Source organism: Canis aureus, chromosome 14 (genome assembly GCF_053574225.1).
Source record: "Canis aureus isolate CA01 chromosome 14, VMU_Caureus_v.1.0, whole genome shotgun sequence".
In the NCBI taxonomy this organism is placed as follows: Eukaryota; Metazoa; Chordata; class Mammalia; order Carnivora; family Canidae; genus Canis; species Canis aureus.
Window position 1 is genome coordinate 55,705,212 of NC_135624.1, and position 20,897 is coordinate 55,726,108.

The window sequence follows — 20,897 nt, forward strand, 5'->3', positions numbered from 1 at the left end:
TCAGACAAGCTCAATCCTGAGCCAAAAGCAATGGCGTGACTCATTTTAAGGGAATGTGTACTTTGGCAAAGGCTGAAATCTAAAATGTGGTAGATTCTATAAAAAATGATAAAAGTCCGTATAGCATGGACTCCCAGTCATAATTTGGCCTTTTTAGACAGATCTGTCTTCAAATAATGAGATGTGGTAAACTATTTGCATAGTATTCTTTAAATCTTTAAAAATATGTATATATTACTTCTCCTTCTGCCCACAGGCAAGACCATAGGCAAGATTCAGCTATTCTGAATTAAACAGTGTTTCAGCTTATACCATCTGCTTTCAATGCCACATAATTCACCAAAGGATTAAAGACAATGGCAGGTATGCCTTATTTTTATCATCCTCCCTTCATCAATCACAAAAATTAATATGATACTTGGAATAATTCAAAGTACCTTTGCTTTAAAACATCTCAAAAACTAATATACAATGCAGGACCCTTACTGAAATGTAGATTTTGCTGGCATGGGAGAGGTTATTAGTGTTCTCCTACTAAAAAGAGGGAATCATAAACTGATAGATATTGTAGATTTTGTATATTCTTAATACTTTGAGTACTCAATTTATTTTCAAAAATAATAAATAAATATGAGCTCTTAGCACCAAAGCTATGATTCCTGAAGAAGTCAAAGAAAAAATATATCTTATGAATATAAGCTTATGCAACATATATGAAATCTCCTTTAGAATTTGGTACTAACTACTCTATTTTGAATTAAGTATTCATATTCAGCCTAAGAAAATATCTCTGCCCGGTTAAATGGATTTTGTATAAGAGCAAAAGATTGTTTTACATCATTGTTAATCCAATTTTATGCAGTATTTATTAATGTTTATCATTAATACTGGCACTTCACACACATTAATTCAGCTGTCACAGCATTGTCAGAAATCTATCAATTTTTTCATTATGATGAATTTACATTCATTTCCATGGCACATCCATTAAAGCATTAGACTAGTCCATAAATTAAACTATGAAATTGTTTTATAAATCCTATATTCAGAAGTATCTGTTCAGCATTCCCTTAAAAATTGTTATAAACACAAAGTTGTATATTACATTATTTGCTCCCTTTGCATTAAATTAATCCCTAACTCTCTTTTTAAGATATATTTTACCAGTAGTTCAAAATAAAGTATACAGAATGATATACAAATAGGACTCTGAAAGCAAGAAAACTGGAGCATCATTTACACTTTGAAGACTTCATGTCATTTTACAATAGTATATATTACCTGACTAATTAGGGGATCCTATAAACAAGTAATAACATTGTATCAGACAATTCAATAAATGAGGTCTTCTAGTAAGATATATCTTGTAGCTAGTCCCGTATATCAGAAAAAAATCTTACTTTTTGGCTTTTCCTGCTTACTTTTACTGGGACCTACAGAAATCATCTTTTTACAGGCTCAGGCGAGGACTGTTCCTATTTGGAGTCTCACAATCTTGGAGGGCCTACAATTAGTCACATTTCCAGTCCTGGTATTTCATGGGCAATGACTATCAGCTCCTTCATAATTCCCACCACCGTAGGCTGCTCACAGAATTTTTTCCAACAGTCCAGGTTATGATATTCCCAGAAAGAGCAAGCTATGCCTAAATCCAAACATTTTCCGTTTGTCTTCTTCAGTAGTGTAACCTAGTATTTCTTAATGTGAAAGTATCAAAACATACTCATTGCAATCATCAATCTTTGTTCAGTAAAAACATAGCTCCTTCTGTATGGGTACATGGGAACTCTGTACTATCTTCACAAGTATTCTATAAATTTAAAGCTGTTCTAATCTTAAAAGTATGTATTTTAAATTTACCTACTTAGGTTCCAAACTTATCGGCTAAATCATTATTTCTAGGATTGGCATGAGAGAAAGTGCATTGCAATAAACATCCTAGCTGATTTTTATGGACTGTAGAGTTTCCATAGTGTCTAGGAATAGCCTTATGACCTCTATACTCTCTTCAATATTGTCCGATTGACTGACTGACCAACTTCCAATGAGAACCTGAGACCCTAGAGGCTATCATTGCTCTGCCCATGATCCAAATTATTGGATGTATCTTTTGCAGGTAATAGCTTCTTAGGCATAAAAATAACATCACCTGGAATCAATTATAGGTATGCTGACTGATGAAGTGATCTCCTGGAATTAGTAAGTGGCATAAACACCAAGCTTCCCTCACTAGGTCCAACCTCAAGTCCCGAACTAATAGACCCTCCACTGCTAACTCATTCTTCTGGATCATGAAATGCCTCCCATTGCCATACTTCTGACTGAAGATGAAGGTGGGGGAAAGGATGAGACATCCTGTTTTGAGGGAGGAAAAAAGCCTTGCCATCACAAAACTCTAAAAACTAAATAAACAGAGGTATAGTAAATGGGAATATTTCATGTTTCTTATGGCTTTTTAGAATCAGAAAGTAATTACTTATTACTTACATTATTTACATTCATTTATTTATTTGCCTAAATCAAGTGTTGCATTAAGTAACCACAAATGAAATATGTTACTAACTAGTTACTTAACCGTATGAGTGAAATTATGTTATATGTAATACAATACAATTATATTAAAATTGATGAATCCACCCATCAGCATTTGTAAAAATGGTCCAAAATGTGTCAAATTTGCTTTGCATTAAGAATTCTTATGTAAAACCTGAAAATTATTTTAAGAAAACAACCAGATTACTCCTGAGTCCTTTTTCTGAATGATCTTTACTACTACTTTTACTCACAGGAACCCATAAAACAAAATTAATATTATTTTAAGGGACAAACTGTGTCACCTAATGAGCTTTATCTTCTTGTTAACCTTTTAAGGCTATTTTCCATACTATTCAATTTAGGTGTACCATTCAAGTCTCCTGGTCCCAAAATGATTTCAAGGAATTATGTTTCCAACAAACTCCTCAAATTACTTGATTTTAATCTTGTCTTTTTTCATAAAATTTAAATTAAATTAATGAACAGAAAATGCCTTCTGTGTGCCTAACTAGAAAAAAACCTGAAATATTAAAAGAATGTGCCAAAACCTGATTCACATCATCCAGTGCTAGGGACCCTGGGTCAGGCATCCTGGCCCCCTGTGCTGCTCTTGTTCAGTGGGGACTATGCCAGAAACAACTAGTCATTGTGAGGAATTGTTTAAAAATGAATGTGCTGAAGATTTTCTGATTCACATTCATTATCCACTGACCTGCTCTCAATGGATTTCACAAAGAGAAGCAAAACTAATTACCTCAGACCAGGCTGTCTGGAAAATAATGGCACAGTGATTTAGAGAAAAGCATTCATGCTGTAGAGGCCTTTTGGAATAGTGTATATTTTAAAAATTAAATATCACACTTTTTTAATGATAAAACTTTTGCATTTGAACTAATGCACCATCACTTCTTAAAAAAATCAGTACTAAACAAAAAGACCTCTGTGGGCTAAATATTAATACCATTAGTTAGCTTCATGTTAAGTGATCTTAACATACTTGAAGAGAGGCTTGCAAAATATAGGGGATTATATGTGTGAAGAGGGGCACTTTAGAAATGAGGAAAGAAAATAATATGATAAACATTAGGAGGTCTAGGGTAAGTTGTTTATTAATCCCATTTATTATCACTGTCTTAATATACCACAAAAATAATTGTTTATTTTTCTTAATAAAACATGCATAATGGATAATGAGATTGTTTTCCAGTGAAGCCTGTCTTGTTACCAGGGTTTACTGATCTTATTGATATGCAAGGAAATTCTGTAAATCTCTTTATAGCTTAGTGTAGGATAGGTAGCAATGACAACATTGAAATCTATTGTTTTGAAGGGCAGCAAGCTATTAGAGATTTGTCAGTAGAAATATAACGTCTGCAGTCGGTGCATTTTGGAAACATGAAGAGGTTACAAGACATTAGCAAAAAAATATCTGAAATAAAAATGAGGGGGGATGTGATGATTATAATCTTATGACCACAAAAGTGAAGGAAATCAAGAACACAGTAGGAGTTAGACCACATACTGGATAGAACAGTGGCTCCCAGAAGCCCTAATTATAGGGTCCTCTCTCACTGCTAAAAAAAAAATAATCATATGAAAATTAGTAAAGAGAAGTTAGAGATGAAAACTTAGTCTAGTGGTTCAGTTGAACTACTTTGGAAGAAGTCTGAAAAGGTTTGGAAAAGAATTATATTGCAAAAGCTAAAATCAAGAGATAAACAAATTGCATTATATGTAAAATGTTTATGTAAATCCTCACACTGGAAGTAGACTAGGAAGAGGCTGGAGTAGGAAGATCCTAAGTTTAGCTTATCCCACAGATATACCTAGATAACAGCCATAGTGGTGTAACTAACCCAGAAAACCACTTAAAGACTGGTAGAACAGACTCTCCACAGTTAAGCATAGAGCATACGCCACCTTGAAAATGGTTGGAAGGGTAGAGATGTGGTCAGAAATGAGACTAACCTTTCAAATTAACCACAAATGGTAGGGACACCACAAGCACAAAGAAGGGAGAGGAACAAACTCCATACCATGTACCCAGACACAGAGGTGGGAAAATATGTCTCCATAACACTTGGTTATGAAATCCAAAGGGGTTTAACTTTATGAGTTCTTACAATCAATGAAGCTTAACACAAGGAACTTTAAAAATCATCTGGCTAAGTTCTGGGAGGGCCCAAGGGTGACGGGAAACAGTTCCCACTTTTAAAGAAACAACATAACAAATAATCCTGCCAATATACAACATAAAATCAGTAGTTTGAAAAGTACCTGGTGTATGTGATAAACAGATTTATTTACTAATCTCAGAATTTGTACACTGGAGGGGCAGAGAACCTTAGGAGTCTACTCCTCAAAGAACAAAAAGAGTTGCCTACATCACTCCTCTACTTACCCCCAATCCTGGGCTAGATACCCAGACAGCTGTTAGAACAAGCACAAACACACTCCACACCTAGCTTGCTAACAGTGAATGCCCCACCCCTGCATTCTATTGTGGACTACCCCATCCCACCCACCCCACTCTGCAAAAGCCCAAAGAAAGCAGACACTTATCATTCTGTAAGCTGCCCAAACAGACCAGCACCATTCCAAAGTGACTCATGCCCTGGGATGAGGGGAAGATAATTACACACAGTAGTTTGAATGTAGTCCCAACAATGGGTTGGGAGCAGACAGCTGATCTGACTGCAGACACTGTCCACCACCAAAAGCTTCACAGGTGCAACACAGAGAACCCAGTAGCTCAGGTCACTGCAACACCAACAGATATATTGGGGGCCAGGCGTGTGTTCTGACCAAAGGGCCTTTCCACCAACAAAACTTCTCAGAGAATATATGAGGAAAGTAACCTGAAGTTTGGTGTGACCACAGTTCTGGAATTGGGCTGAAAGCAAGCATCTGGTCTAACCCGACTCAAGCCCAAGAGAACTTCAGATCAGCTCCTTACCAGCACAGGGACCAAACCCTGCCTGAAACAGGCAAAGAGGGCCATTGCAGCCAGTTGAACTGAAGACAAACAGGGCCTAACTGCAACAAGAGGAAGCGTTCAGGACACATAGGGGACATACTTGAAGTGCTAGGTTCCGGTGAATGAGAGACATTGCACTGGAGCCCTGCAGGATCTCTTCTTCATAAGGCCACTACTTTCAAGTGCAGGAGACATAGTTAACTTTCCTATATAAGGAACAGATGCAAAGTATTAGACAAAATGAGCAAAAGAGCTTATAAACTGCATATAAGTAATATGTCTGATAGATAATTCAAAGTAATGGCCATAAAGATACTTACTGGATTTCAGAAAAGAATGAAGGATCCCAGTGAGACCTTCAATAAAAAAAGAGAAAGTATTTTAAAGAGAACACATCAGAGGTAATTCAAGTACAATAGACAATAAATCATAAACCAGAGGAAGCAGAAGAATGGATCAGCAAGCTGGAAGACAAAATAATGGAAAAAAAAAAGTTGAACAGAAAAAAGAAAAAGGTATAATAAAAAATAATAGGTTATGGGAATTCAGCAATATCATCAAGCATAAAAACATTCACATTATAGGGATACTAGGATAAGAGAGAGAAAGGGGGCATATAGTTTACATATATATAATAAGTAATAAGAAACAATAGCTGGAAACTTCCCTAATCTGGGGAAGGAAAGAGAAATCCAGAGCCAAGAGGCACAGAGAGCCCCCCAATAAAATCAGTCCAAAGAGGTCCATACCAAGAGACATAAAAATTAAAGTGGTAAAAATTAAGGATAAAGGGGAATTTTTTAAAACAACAAGAGAAAAGTTATATTCAAGGAAAAACTCATAATGCTATGAGCTGATTTTTCAGTTTTTAAGCACAAACATTGCAGGCCAGAAGGGAATGGAGTTATATACTCAAACTGCTGAAAGAAAAGGAAAAAAAAAAATGTAGCAACAGTACTCTATCCAGCAAAGCTATCATTTAGAACAGGAGAAGAGATAAAAAAAGTTCCTGCACACACACACACACAAAGTCAAAGAAATTCACTATCACTAAACCAGCCTTACAAGAAATATTAAAAAGAATTCTTGGGTGGAAGTGAAAGACCATACTCAGGAATTAGAAAGCAAACAAGAAAAAAAAAATTGCACAGGTACATGCAAACATCATAAAAGTAGTAAATTAATCACTTATAAAATCAATATGGGGGATCCCTGGGTGGCTCAGCAGCTTGGCGCCTGCCTTTGGCCCAGGGTGCAATCCTGGAGTCCCAGGATCGAGTCCCACGTCAGGCTCCTGGCATGGAGGTTGCTTCTCCCTCTGCCTGTGTCTCTGCTTCTCTCTCTCTCTCTCTCTCTGTCTATCATGAATGAATGAATGAATGAATGAATGAATAAATAAATAAATAAATAAACCTTTTTAAAAAATAAAAAATAAAATCAATATGGAGGTTGAAGCACAAAACAAGAAAAATAAATTATATTTATAAAAATCAGTAAAGGGATACACAAAATAAACATATGGAAATTATATCATCATATACATGAAAATTTGGGTAGGAGGGAAGGAAAAATTGAGTGCTGTTAGAATGATTCAAACTTTACGTGAACATCAACCTAATATAGACTACTATACACATAGGGTGTTATATATAAGCCTAAAAGTAACCAAAAATTAAAAACTGGTACTAGATATGCAAAAAATAAATAAGAAGAATCAAAGATCACTAAAGATAGCCGTCTAACCACCAGGAAGAGAGAAAGAGAAGAAAGGAACACAGAACAATTATAAAGAACAACCTGAAAACAAGTCACAAAATGACAATAAGTACATAACTATCAAAAATTATGTTGGATGTAAATAGACTAAATGCTCCAATTTAAATATATGGTGACTAAATGGATAAAAAGATAACACCCATCTATATTTCACCTACAAGAGACTCACTTCAGAACTAATGGCAAATGCAGATTCAAAGTAAAGAGATAGAAAAGTGTTTATCATGCAAATGAAAGTGAAAAGAAGTCAGAGTACCAATACTTATATCAGACAAAAATATACTTCAAAACACTGTAACAAGAGAAAAGGGACATTACATAATCGTAAAGGGAGCAATCCAAAAAGAAAATATAAGAACTGTAAATATTTTGTAAAAAATGAAAATATTTATGCACCTAACTTGGGAGTACCCAAATATGCAAAGCAACTATTAAGACACAAGAGAAGATATTGATAGTAATACAATAATAATAGAGGCTTTAATAACCCACTTACATCAATTGGGTAGATCTTCCAGACAGAAAATCAACAAAGTAACAGTGGCTTTGAATGACACATTGGACCAAATGGATCTAACAGATATATCCAGAACATTCCATCCAAAAACAGAAGGAATAGAAGCAGGATGGAGTTAAGATAGTAGAGTAGCAATGGGACTCAGGGCTTGCCTCATCCTGTGAACATAGCTAGTTTACATCAAATCATTTTGAACACCTAGGAAATTGATATGAAGGTTAAGAGAACAATCTGCAGAATTCGAGGGAAAGAAAGTGGTAGGTACAAGGTGCAAAGATATGAATTGGGGAAGAGAAAGACTACAGAGCTGCAGAGGGGATGGAACCCTTTTTGCATAGTGAGGAGAGAAAGAGGGGGGAAGACAGAACAGTACATCAGATTAACCCAAGAAAAACACTTCCCCAAAACCATTGACTGGGGAATTGAAAGGGTCTGATTACTGCAAGTTTTCACAAATAGAACTCAAATTCTGGGTTTTAGAAGCCCACAAATTCACTGTAGTTAGCCAGATGGGCATAGTGCTACTGCTGAGGAGAAGGAAGGCAGAGGCCTGGGAGCAGACAGCATGATGTAGGGATCCACTGAGTCACATTGGAAGAGAATTATTCCTTTCCTGGAGCACATTTGGAAGAGGGTATATTGCATCTCCAAGGACAAAAGACCTGGTCGGTGCCATTGAATGGACATTCATCAGCAAGTGACAGAAATGTGTACAGAAAGCAGATAACCTGATCGCTACTTTCATCATAAACTCTAAGCAACTGTGCAGCTGTGCAACTGCTTTTCTGTGACGAAACAGCAGCAGACACAGCACAGTGAGGCTCTCCTCCCAAGGAGCAGAGTGGGTCCATGTCCTCTGGGTCCTTTAAGATTTGGAGTTTTAAATCCCAGCCATGCACTGGAATAAGAACATAGGAGAACTGTGGCACCAGGTGTGCTGATGGTCCATGTACAGACTGGATGGGGGCAAGGATATGATGGAAGCCTGGGACACAAGAAGGGAGATTGTTTGCTTTTCTGTGAAGGCCTCCTGAATGGTGGCAAGCATGAGCTCCCTTTTCTGGGGTGGAGAGAGTAGGTGATGCCATTTTCCCCACCCCTCACCCCCTGAAACAGCACAGTCAGATTTCAGTGAGCAACACAGTGCCCCCAGTGGAGGCTGGAACCATTTACACCAAACTCCACCCACCTGCACCCTGCTGGTACATCCTTACTAGGGCAAGACCGTAAGCTAGCACAGTGGGCCTATTCGCCAGAAGGTCAGCACAGAACCCCTGCATGCACCAAGTTGACTAATCATAGAGTACTCCAAAGCATCAGCTTCAGTTCTGGTGGAAAAAGGAACAGGCTTTTTTTTTTTTTTTTTCCTTTGGAATCGGGTCTATAGTTTTATATTTGTGTTTGTTTTTTCATTTCTTTTTCTCTTTTTTTTTCTGGAACAGACTTCTTTTTTCTTTCTTTTTCTTTGGAATCAGACGCAATTTTTTGTTTGTAAGTTTGTATTTTTCTTTTTCTCTTTTTATGGATCCATCTTTTTTTTTTTAATCAGGCTTATTTTAACATAAAATCAAAGCACACCTACTTAAAGGTCCCTACTGAAAACAAGGAGGAACTCTGCAGAAGACTGACCCATGGGAAAGAGCAGCTATAACACAACAGCAGAGTGCACACAGCATACACTAGAAACACTTCCTGAAGCACCAAGCTCTGGACAGTGTATGATCCCTTCTAAATATAGTGTTACTCTAATGAACAGGAAATATAACAAGCTTTTATAACATGCAAAAGACAGAAACTTACACAAAATGAAGAGATGGAGGAACTCTCCACAAAGGAAAGATCAAGAAGAAATCACAGCCAGATGTAAGCAATGTATCTGAACAAGAATTTAGAACAACAGTCAAAAAAATATTAGCTAGGCTTGAATGAAGCATGGAACACACCAAAGAAACCCTTGATACAGAGATAAAAGACCTAAATATTAGTCAGGCTGACTAAAATGCTATAACTGAGATGCAAAACCAACTGGATGTCATCACAAGGATGAAAGAAGCAGAAGAACAAATGGTGATATAGAAGATAAAATTATAAAAAATAATGAAGCTGAAAAGAAGAGGGAAAGAAAACTATCAGATCACAAATGCAGACTTCAGAAACTCAGCAACTCCATAAAGTGTAATAATATTTATATTATAAGAGTCCCAGAAGAAGAGTGGAGGGATAAAAGGGCAGACGGTTCATTGAAGGATTTATAGCTGAGAATTTCCCTGATATGGGGAAGGAAACAGGCATTTCAGTCCAGGAGGCACCGAAAACTCCCTTCAAAATCAACAAAAACAGTTCAACACCAGGTTTCATAGTGAAACCTGCAAAATACAATGATAGAGAATTCTGTAAGCAGCTATTGACAAAAGGTCCTTAACCTACACAGGTAGACACATAAGGTTAGCAGCAGACCTGCCACAGAAACTTTGAAGGCCAGAAGAGAGTGGCATGATATATTCATTGCTAAATGGAAAAAATATGCAGCCAAAAACACATACACAGAAAGGCTGTCATTCAGAATAGGAGAAAGAGTTTCCAAGACAAGCAAAATCTAAAGGAGTTTGTGAACACTAAACATGTTAAAAAAGACACTTTGAATGGCTCAGGTCATGATCTCAGGGTTGTAAGATTGAGCCATCTGTCAGGCTCTGCAATGAGCTAAGCATCAAGCCTGCTTAGGATTATTTTCTCTCCTCTCCCTCTGCCCCTCTCCTAAACCTGAATTGCGAGAGTAGTTCAACATTCACAAATCAATCACCATGATACATCATGTCAATAAGAGAAACAATGAAAAAAAAAGATCATTTCAATAAATGCCAGAAAAGCATTTGACAAAGCATCAATCAAAGCATTCATGATTTAAAAAAAAGAAAAAGAAGAAAAAAACTCAACAAAATAGCTTTAGAGGTAATGAACCTCAACATACTGAAGGCCATATACAAAAAACCCACAGGTAACATCCTTAATGGGAAAAAACTGAGAGCTTCTCCCCTAAGGTCAGGAATAAGACAAGCATGTCCAATTTCATCAATATTATCCAATGTTGTACTAAAGTCCTAGCCACAGCAATTAGGCAATGAAAAAAAATAAAAAGCACTCAAATCAGTAGGAAAAAGTAAGACTTTCACTATTTGCAAATGATGTGATACTATATGTAGAAAATCATAAAGATATCACCAAAAAAAAAAAAACTGCTAGAACTGATAAATGAATTTTGTAAAGTAGCAGGATACAAAAGCAATGTACAGAAATCTGTTGCATTTCTATACACCAATAATGAAGCAGCATAAAGAGAAATTAAGAAAACAATCTCATTTATAATTGCTCCCAAAATAGCAATATACCTAGGAATATACCTAACCACAGAAGTGAAAGACCTTTACGAAAACTATAAAACCTTGATGAAAGAAATTGAAGTTAACATAAACAAATGGAAAGGCAGTCCATGCTCATAGGCTGGAAGAACAGATATTGTTAAAATGTCTATACAACCCTAAGCAATCTACAGATTTAATGGAATCCCTATCAAAAAATACCAACAGACTTTTTCACAGAGCTAGAAGAAACAATCCTTAAATTTGTATGGAACCACAAAACACCCCAAATAGACAAATCAATCTTGAAGAACAAAACTGGAAGCATCACAATCCTGGACTTCAAATTATATTACAAAGTGGTAGTAATCAAACAGTATGGTACTGACAAAAAAAAATAGACACACAGATCAATAGGACAGAATAGAAAATCCAAAAATATACCCAGAGTCATATGGCCAATCTTCAACAAAGCAGGAAACATATCCAATAGGAGACCGTTTCTTCAACAAATGAAGTTGGGAAAACTGGACAGCAACATGCAAAAGAGTGAAACTAGACCACTTTCTTACATCATACACAAAAATAAACTCAAAATGGATTAAAGACCTAAATGTGATACTTAAAACCATAAAAGTCCTAAAAGAGAACAGAAGCAGTAACTTCTTTGACACCAGCTGTACTAAATTCATTCTAGATACATCTCCTGAAGCAAGAGAAGCAAAAGCCAAAATAAACTATCCAAACTTCATCAGAACAGCTTTTGCACAAGGAGGGAAACAATCAACAAAATTGAAACAATCAACAAATACTATGGAATGGGAGAAGATATTTATAAATGACATAGCCTATAAAGGGTTAGTACCCAAAACACATAATTTATAAAATTCAACACCCCCAAAATGAGTAATCCAATTAAAACATGTGCAGAACACTATTTCTAAAACTAATGATGTACTATAAGTTGACCTATTGAATATAAATAAAAAGGAAAAAATAAATAAAAATTAAAAATGTGCAGAGTCATGAACAGACATTTCTCTAAAGAAAACATCCAGGTGGCCAACAGACACATGAAAAGATGCTCAACAGAATAGAGAACCCAGAAGTGGACCCTGAACTTTATGGTCAAGTAATATTCGATAAAGGAGGAAAGACTATCCATTGGAAGAAAGACAGTCTCTTCAATAAATGGTGCTGGGAAAATTGGACATCCACATGCAGAAGAATGAAATTAGACCACTCTCTTGCACCATACACAAAGATAAACTCAAAATGGATGAAAGATCTAAATGTGAGACAAGATTCCATCAAAATCCTAGAGGAGAACACAGGCAACGCCCTTTTTGAACTCGGCCACAGTAACTTCTTGCAAGATACATCCACGAAGGCAAAAGAAACAAAAGCAAAAATGAACTATTGGGACTTCATCAAGATAAGAAGCTTTTGCACAGCAAAGGATACAGTCAACAAAACTAAAAGACAACCTACAGGATGGGAGAAGATATTTGCAAATGACATATCAGATAAAGGGCTAGTTTCCAAGATCTATAAAGAACTTATTAAACTCAACACCAAAGAAACAAACAATCCAATCATGAAATGGGCAAAAGACATGAACAGAAATCTCACAGAGGAAGACCTAGACATGGCCAACATGCACATGAGAAAATGCTCCGCATCACTTGCCATCAGGGAAATACAAATCAAAACCACAATGAGATACCACCTCACCCCAGTGAGAATGGGGAAAATTAACAAGGCAGGAAACCACAAATGTTGGAGAGGATGTGGAGAAAGGGGAACCCTCTTACACTGTTGGTGGGAATGTGAACTGGTGCAGCCACTCTGGAAAACTGTGTGGAGGTTCCTCAAAGAATTAAAAATAGACCTGCCCTACGACCCAGCAATTGCGCTGCTGGGGATTTACCCCAAAGATTCAGATGCAATGAAACGCCAGGACACCTGCACCCCAATGTTTATAGCAGCAATGTCCACGATAGCCAAACTGTGGAAGGAGCCTGGTGTCCATCAAAAGATGAATGGATAAAGAAGATGTGGTCCATGTATACAATGGAATATTGCTCCGCCATTAGAAACGATAAATACCCACCATTTGCTTCAACGTGGATGGAACTGGAGGGTATTATGCTGAGTGAAGTAAGTCAGTCAGAGAAGGACAAACATTATATGTTCTCATTCATTAGGGGAATATAAATAATAGTGAAAGGGAATATAAGGGAAGGGTGAAGAAATGTGTGGGAAATATCAGAAAGGGAGACAGAACATAAAGACTCCTAACTCTGGGAAATGAACTAGGGGTGGTGGAAGGGGAGGAGGGCGGGGGGTGGGGGTGAATGGGTGACGGGCACTGAGGGGGGCACTTGACGGTATGAACACTGGGTGTTATTCTGTATGTTGGTAAATTGAACACCAATAAAAAATAAATTTATTATTAAAAAAAAGAAAAAATGCTCAATAGCACTTACTTACCTTCAGGAAAATGAAAATCAAAATTCTAATGAGATATCACCTCACATCTATCAAAATGGGTAACATCAACAATACAAGAAATAACAGGTGTTGGCATGGATGGGGAGAAAAAGGAATGCTCATGCACTGTTGGTAGGAATGCAAACTGGTGCAGCCACTCTTGAAAACAGTATGGGGAAGTTCCTCAAAAAGTTAAAAATATAACTACCCTATGATCCAGGAATTGCACTACTGGGAATTTACTCAAAGAATAGAAAATCACTAATTCAAAAGGTTACATGGATCCCTGTATTATCTACAATAACTAAGATATGGAAGCAGCCTAAATGTCCATTGACTGATGAATGGATAAAGAAGATGGGGTATAGATATAGATATAGATATAGATATTATCCAACCATAAAAAAGAATACTTTTTGTACAAAGTAAAAAATACACTCACAAGGACATAATGCTAAATGTAATAAGCCAGTCAGAGAAAGACAAATACCATATGATTTCCCTCATACATGGAATTTAAGAAACAAACAAGCAAAGGGGGGAACAAAAGAATGAGAGAGACAAAAATCAAGAGTCAGACTCTTATTTATAGAGAACTGATGGTTACCAGAGAGGAAAGGGGTGTGGTGATGGGTTAAACAGGCGATGGGAATTAAGGAGTACATTTGTCATGATGAGCACAGGGTGATGTATGGAAATGTTGAATCGCTATATTTTACACCTGAAACTAATAAAACAGTGTATATTAACTAACTGGAATTAAAACTTTAATCAATAAACTGAAAAAAGAGTATATTTATGATGTTCACTGAGTACTGTATAGAATTGTTGAATCATTTTATTGTACACCTGAAACATATAATAATATATGTTAATTATACTTGAAATTTAAAAAAATAAAAATTACAAAAACTAATGCTCACACTGAAAAACTGGTTACATCTATGCAAGGTTTCTCTTAGTGAGCATAGTACATTCACTTGACATAGTGAATCACATTATGGACCTCTACATTGTTTCACCAGTACTAGTATTGCCTGAACTTTTCCCTGCACTGGTCAAGAGCAGAAGCTCAGTTGGCTTCTCTCAATGGGGTATAGGATGCTGCTTCCTGGCTTCTCTCTGCCTGTTTTCACACAAGAGAGGACTATATGATTAGAACTGGAAGTCAGCTAGTAACTATTATATTCCTCTGTTCCTTTTTTTTCCTCCCTTATTCTACTCTCTCTGCCTATTGAGTGAAACAAACAGAAATTTATCCTTTAACTTAATAAAGAGAAGCTATAATAGTATTATCTTACCTAGTTTTAATTTGTAGACCTCGAAAACACCCACAAATTCCAAGGATCACAAGAGAAACAAACGTATTTAAGCCTAAGAAAAGAGAAAGAGAGAGAGAGAGATAAAACTATTAATATTTTCTGGAATATGGAGTTAAATGTATACTCTTTGGTGATTCACAATAGGCATAAATAAAACTGTTCTGTTTCCTTTAAAGGTAAGACCAAACATTCATGTAAATAGTCAAATGCAATATATTATATATATTACACTAAATATGCACATTTTTATGATGCATATTTGATTGGTTGTACAAACAACATAGAAGACATAATGATACTATCCAAAAAGAACACAGTTTTATTACAGTTGTAAATATAACTGTAATAACTTAATTTTATGTCAAATTGGTTATCATTCTTTGTTTCTTTCTTAATACCATTATAAAAGTAATTGTTTGGCAAACTTACTCAAAACACTTGTATAAAGCTTTTCTTGATGTCCTACTAGAGAATCTACTACCTATTCTATTAGTTAATAATTTTTGTAATAAAAACATTATTGCAAGGTTATTATATCATATTGTAATTATAGATGTGCCCTCAATACACTCTTTGGTTGAATGCCAAATATTGAACATTAAAATCAGTATTTAGGGTAGGCCAACTAATGCCATCATAGAATGAACTTTTGGGAGTTGAAGAAAAAATTTTCAAAGTTTCCTAACAGGTTTACTGTTAAGTTTACTACTAATAATATAAATGTCAATTTTAATGGTTTGAAAATTTTTTGGAAAACAACTCCGCTAACTTTCAATGTGGTTCGTAGGTGTGCAATTCTTTGGAAATACATTCTGTCAATGTAGGCTACTGCTGAAGGTCATGTTTTGCACTAACTATGAAAGTTTTTCATCTAGGGAGAGATTTATCAGCTCATCGATTCCTGTTATTTCCTCAAATCAATTTCTCAGATTGGAGTTGTTTGCACAGCTTCGAGAAGATGCTGTCTATTTTCAGAAGACTTGTAAATGCCTTCACATATTATCTTATCAGGAATATTTTTGCTTAGTTGTTGTTTTACATTTACTGCCTGAGATAAAATTTCTTTTAATCTTGGATCTAAAAATATAGCAATGGAGAAATTTAATTGGTTTCAATATAACAAATCTCCAAATTCCCACATACATCTCAGCTTTCATTCCATGCACGCTAATTTAGCATGTTCTGTGAAGCAAAATGTTGGGAGACTCCTTATAGAAGACAGAATGCATGAAATACTTTTGCTCTCAAGTCACACTCATTTGGTTACTTCTTTAGCATATTCTAACAAATAAACTATGTTCTCTATAAGCAAGCTGTCTTGAAAGTTGGCATTGTTATTGGCAGAGTATAGTGTTAAATCTTTAATTCAATCTTTTAAAAAATGTAATAGCCTCTATTCCATCTTGTTTGAACATCTGATATCTGACAAAGCAATTCCATCATTTATTTTATATCTTGTAAATGTTTCTGAATTAAGTAGAGTGATAACTATTTTCCTGCTTAAGGGCAGTAATTTTGTTACATAAAAATGTGTTATAATTACTCTTCTAAAATATAACTGAAGAACGTGGAAAACAAAAAACACTACCCATCATCTTCTTATTTATATGTCACTCCTAGCCTTCACCACATTTATTTCATTGTCAGTCACAGTTATATGACATTTGCTTTACTGATTTTCCATTCCATAAATAGTTTATCCATCAGATTCATTCGGTTGTTAGCTATGTGAGATCTAGAAGTTTTTCAACAAGTAAAGAAGGATTAAATGTTTCACAACTCAGACTTAAACTTAAAACAAATGTATGGTTGTATCTTTATATTTAAATTTGTCATTTTGAAAATAAGAAAAATACCAATTCAGTAATATTTCTAACTTTTTAGATGGTATATGCAGCAGAATGTATGTCAAGAACTAGTGTTTCTGTTCTAGCTTTAAAGATAGAATTCTTTGCTTAGAATTCTAGCTTGGGCTAAATCAAAAATTCTTTGATAATCATTGACAAAAATAAGCCAGTTCAATAAGACTCTGTTCAAAATTTTTGCCTCTATGGACTTGAAATCATCAAAAAAATATTTATTTCTATATAATTTGTGAAAACTTTTGAAGTTTAATAAGTGAAAACAAAATATGGTTTATAGTATATCATTTTTTCTCTAACTTAAATTTTCCTCTTACTCTCTTTTGTATCAGAATTGAAAATGATTTATCATAGATTTTTGGAGTCTTTCTCCCTCATGGTATTTTGTAGTGGCATTCTACTCTTAATACATTTTCTCAACTTGTACAGAATTCCCAAAAAGGAATATTAAGGCCAAAGCCAAATTTCCATGCTTCCCAAAATATGTGTTTATGCAAATACTGCCTCCACTAAATTATAAGAATCATAAAGAAAGGGAGTGCATTTTTTCTCCTTCACTGTCAAGAAGAGAGCAAGACAGACACTAGATATTCAATGAACACTTGCTGAATGAAAAAATATATGTTTAAAATGATACAGCATGATGAAATAGAAATGAATTGCATTTGCTCTATTTTTTCCATTTACTAGTGTTATGATATTGAGCACTTTATTTTATATCTGTTAATATAAATTTCCTCATGTGTAGAATATTCCTGAAACTCCCTGAGTCATTATGATATTGACAAGTGTATTTTAAAACACTTGCAGTAAGTGCCCAATATCATGACTAATAATAAGGAAGAGGAGAAAAAAGAATGAAGAATGTTATTGTTTACATTGCTTAAGGAACTGGGGATCCCTGGGTGGCGCAGCGGTTTGGCGCCTGCCTTTGGCCCAGGGCGCGATCCTGGAGACCCGGGATCGAATCCCACATCGGGCTCCCAGTGCATGGAGCCTGCTTCTCCCTCTGCCTATGTCTCCGCCTCTCTCTCTCTCTCTCTGTGACTATCATAAATAAATAAAAAATTAAAAAAAAAGGAACTATTTGATGCATAGTATATAAGCACATACTTAAGAATCTAACTTACTGAACAAAATGTATTGAGCTGAAAAAAAAGACAAAACGGTTATTTCTCTATTAAAATTAATGCTTTTCTTTGTCATGGGATAACTCAGGGATACATATCAAACATAAGATATTTTCTGAGGAGTCTTGAAGTTTATTTAACTCCTTGATATCAAAAATGACCAAATCTCATTTCGTTCAATGACTGCAAATGAGTATTTCTGCATTTTGGTCATGTTTCTGCCAAATTATTAGGAAAGCCCATAAATCGTTATCTTATCTCCACACAATCTCTCTTATTTCTAATAATTAGTAGGGAGATCTCTTGGCTTGCATCAGCAAACTCAAAGGAATCTTTCCACTTATGTGAGTTCTGCAGTCTTCCAGATTTATATGAGAAATGACCTCAATTACTCACATTCTTCATTTTTTCCAATTCCCTTAAGTATTGCAAAAGTACATTAACCTGAACGATGTTCCCAATATTAATATACCCATCAATCACTGCAATTTCATCAGTCTTAATCACTAGTACCAATCCCTTTTTATATAAATACTAATTATATTCAAGTACAAAAAGTCTTCAAATATCTAAGTTAATGAGACTTGCCTACATGAAAGCTCCAGTAAATATTTTCCTATTGGTGATTTTCCCATCAAATATATATACAGATCCAAATTATTTTTAGTGAAATTTAGGGCTCTAAATCCATACTGTGTTAGCCCTATTCAATTCAACAACCATTTTCAACTCAGCTGTTTTTATTGCCTGATATTTACACAATCTAACCAATATGCTGATGTTGAGAATTGCTCAATTTTAAAACTTCATTGCTTCCTTTATGATAGAAGCTAATTAGCTTCCTTACAAACACTCCCTCAGTCCTCCTCTTTGCTTTCTTCAAATATGCATATGTAAATATCTATATAAATATATAATAAAATTATGTTTGCTAGTTAATATTTACATCTTCCACTATGGAAATATTGATATTTTGGTTAAATTATATTTTTCCCAGAATTGTAGAAGTGATGCTTCCTGTATTTCTAATTTCCAGCTATAACAACTGAGAATTTCTAGTATCAGGTTCATGATCATTTGTATGAACCAGTTTGTTGTTGGTTTTTTTCTTCCTGAAAACTTTCAGAATCTTCTCCCCAGGCTCTACTTTCTACAATTCAAAATGTTTTCCCATTTTCCATGATCTCACTTTCTAGAACTCTTAAAATTTGAATCTCTAATATCCTGAAATGATCATTTAATTTTTCTTTTTTTTCTTGCATTTATTTATATTTCTTCTATTGCATTTTAATTACATTTTCTGTGATTTTTTTCTTTCAAAACCACTACTAAATGCCTTATTTTCACTATTACTTTTTTTCCCAAATTGTTCTTTCTGTACTGATTCTCTTTTATAACAGTGTGTAGTTATTTTATGAGTGAACATCTCATTCTCCATCCTCTCACATTGATTATTTTCTTTAGATTCTAAAGTTGTCTCCTGCTTACTCTATTGTTCTCTACTTTCCTTTTGGTTTCTTTAATATGTATGTTTTTTTCCAAATTACCACAGCTGAAATACCTACGGAACTCTTACAAATCAGTAAGAAAAGGAAAGCCTACATTAAAAATGGATGAAATACTTGAACAAAAATTTTAACAAAGAATATACCCAAATAGCTAATAATCATATGACAAGTGTTCAGTGGCATCAGTCATGAGAGAAATGCAAAATAAAACTTCTAAACCTCATTGTAATACTCCTACATATTCCCAAAGACCTAAAATTAAAGGTAGATCATAACAAGTGTTGATAAGAGTGTGCAACCATATAAAATTCCAGTAGAATAACCCCCATTTCAGACAGCCATGTCACACTTAACTAAAGACTACAAGATATTTAAAAGTATGATCTTTTTCTTGTGCACTTTTTTTATGTTGCAGGAATGGTGGTAGTCAAGCTCCTACTGCTATGGTATATCTGTCATTTCTTTTTTTGTATTTTTAATTGTTTTTACTTTACATGTTTTGGTATGTCATTCAGTTACACTGAACACTAATATCTTCGGTATGGACTTCAATATATTATCATAAAATAACTCTCTTTGTGTTGTGGATTTCTTTCCTTCTCAAATACTTAATCAGATAATGTTGATCCTGCTGCTTTGAGCATGAATGTTTGTCTTATTATTGTTATTTTTGTTCCTTTAAACTTTGTGTTCATTTGTTTCATGTGTCTCTCTTTTTTAAGGTTTTATTTATTTATTCATGAGAGACACACAGAGAAAGGCAGACACATAGGCAGAGGGAGAAGCAGGCTCCTCAAGGGGAGCCTAATGTGGGATTCGATCCCAGGACCCTGGGATCACACTTGGAATCAAAGGCAGATGCTCAACCACTGAGCCACCCAGGCGTTCCCATATGCCTTTCATTTTTAACATGACCTGAACACTCTGTTTCTTCAACTCCTTTACCTTTATTTTAAATACTCACTCTACCTTCAACTTAAACACCCATTTACTAGCCTACCCACAAACTCAGAACCAAACAAAACATTGCTCTGAAGTCAAACCCCAGTTAAGATCTTTGGACCTCATCCCTCAATAAGAGATCACAGTATCTGTTTTCTTGGCTTTTTGTTTTTTGCTATTTAGAATCCTCTTTTTTATACCAATCATTCAGGATAGGCAACTGAAATGGAACTAACTCTCTGGCTTGGAATTCAGGATTTTTCATAATACTGCTTTCAGTCTTGCAGAATTCACCAAGCCCAAAGAGTGGTGCCAGCATAACCCAAGTGAGACTGTTAAACATGGTACTTCAGGAGGAGTGACATCAGCATCATGGAAGCATAAGTCATTTCTTTTTTCCTCTCTCCTCCCCTTTATTTTTTTTAACAATTACATCCATAACTGAGCAAAAGTGCCTCAGCACCTTACACTAAGGG

At 35.2% G+C, this 20,897-nt stretch overlaps 1 long non-coding RNA gene across 8 annotated transcripts in view; it reads left to right on the top strand.

The window, feature by feature from the left end:
* Positions 1–20,897, top strand: part of LOC144283702 (uncharacterized) — a 238,583-nt gene that overhangs the window by 188,484 nt on the left and 29,202 nt on the right. For 6 of the 8 annotated variants that reach the window (XR_013352258.1, XR_013352256.1, XR_013352260.1 and 3 more), the window contains 2 exons: positions 257–363; positions 2,234–2,421. This is a non-coding gene — a long non-coding RNA (uncharacterized LOC144283702). Of the gene's footprint in view, positions 1–256; positions 364–2,165; positions 2,422–20,897 lie in introns of those variants that run through there. The other 2 variants (XR_013352261.1, XR_013352262.1) reach the window with 2 other exon arrangements.